Below are 1,976 nucleotides of genomic sequence, written 5' to 3'. Positions count from 1 at the left end.
TCTGCACAGTGACACTCCTAGATCCATCAGAAGAGTCGCTGCAGAACCAGGAGCCAGAGCGTAGGACAGAGTGATGGGCTACCCAACACACAGAGTGAGTAAAGCTGAATGCTTTTGTGCAGGAGGCGGGCTTGTGGAGGGGGTGCCTCTGGGCACTTAATTGGGGTGGTGGGTCTTGCTGACCTGTGGAAGTGGAGCCGAGTGCCTTTGAGCTGAGGCTTACTAGAGTGGGATGCAGCTGGGCACTTAATTCAGGGAGATGGTCTGCGGACCCCAGAGTTTAAGTTGAATGTCATCACGTTGTGGCTTATTGCAGTGGTATGCCCTTTGGACATTTTTTCGCTTTCTTGACAGAACTTTGTAACATGTCCTGATAAACAACTCAACCCTGAGCATGTCTCACTCGCGTTACAGTAGTACCCCAGACCTCGACACGAATCTGTGTTAGAAGGAGCATGGAGATTCAATGCAGCTGAGTTCTGAATCAATTTTGCCCATGAGAAATAACTGAAAACAGATTAATCCATTCTCGTCCACCAAATGTTTACCCTAACCTTGCCTTTTTATACAAAACATTACACAGACATTTCAAAGTGAATAAGTTGAGATAAATTATTTAAATAAGAAGCATAACGTTAAAAAGGTTTTTAACAACTACAATATGTCCCTACCTTGAGATTGATAAGGATCTGGATCTGTGGACACGGATGTGGAGAGGAGGGATGGAGAGAGAGTCATTGTTTGGAAGGAGATCCCCTTCCAGAAAATCAACTGGTAGCTATTTGTCAGCAGTTTTTTCCCTTCTTTCTTTTTTTTCCTCTAGGGCCTGGCTGGCTTTCTCTTAAAAAAAAAAAAAATCTGTCGAATGTGGTCAGCTGTTGGTGTTTCCTTAGCTGTTTTCTAAAAGGGTTTACTGAATTATCTTCAACAAAATTGATCACAGTTAACCAGTTCCTTATCGTGATGATTCTTTCAAAAAACTCTAGGACCCATGTTTTTTAATCTAAGAAACAGTACAAAAGGCCACAAAAACTAAGAAAATTATAGCAAAATGCTTGGAACACAGCTGCAAAAGGTTTAAACAACGCGTACTAACAATGCCAATTAACGCTGAGTGACTTAACTATGAACTGCTTTTGTTTACAAAAATCCAGTGCAGTGGGTCGGATTCCAATGTTTTGTTTGAGCTCAGACGCTAACTTTCCTGATACTTCGTGTCGAGTTAAGATTATGTTGCGTACTGATGCGGTCGAGTACTGGGATTCTATTGGACAACTTGTTTACTTCCTTAATAATGATGCGATCGAGTACTGGGATTCTATTGGACAACTTGTTTACTTCCTTAATAAACCCTTTAATCATGAACTTTGTGAGTCTGTGGAGCTATTACAATAGGTATTACAACTCAGAGATCAAGTAGACTATTAAGACATACCAACTACGATTGGGAATTTCATTCTATGTTGTCATGGTTAGAGATCTAATTTCTCTTGGGTGAGGGATGGTGTGAGAAATCTTGTTTGCCTCCTTAGTGTCTGTCAACTTGTGAACTTAAGTCATTTAAGAGAGGAGCTTTTTGCATTTTGGACTGGTGAGAATTTGTGTTTATTTAACTTGTGTTGTAGTTGATTGAAACTGTGTCTGTGTTGAGAAAAGCTTATAGCCACTTATTGTTTAAGTATATGATTTTCTACCACTACAGGGTATTGTGCCAAAATATTTCTTCATGAGCTTTAAATTAAAGCACTTTTCTGGTTAGTTTGTAGAGATACATGTTTTTATCAATATATCCCCAATTCAGATAAAATAAGGAAACAAGTATAAATTCTTTAAGAGATGGCAAAATCAATGCTCTTTTTAGAGGAATTTAGCTCATAAAATTTTTATTAGTACTAAATTCTTAAAATTAAACTGAATAGACAAATAAGACTGATCATTTGGGCTTAAAAAGTTGACTATATTTTGTATGTATTACA

This window comes from Echinops telfairi, unplaced genomic scaffold (genome assembly GCF_000313985.2).
Source record: "Echinops telfairi isolate 266 unplaced genomic scaffold, ASM31398v2 ScPeMD7_3533;HRSCAF=4204_0, whole genome shotgun sequence".
Classification (NCBI taxonomy): domain Eukaryota; kingdom Metazoa; phylum Chordata; class Mammalia; order Afrosoricida; family Tenrecidae; genus Echinops; species Echinops telfairi.
Note: the sequence above shows the minus strand (reverse complement) of the source record.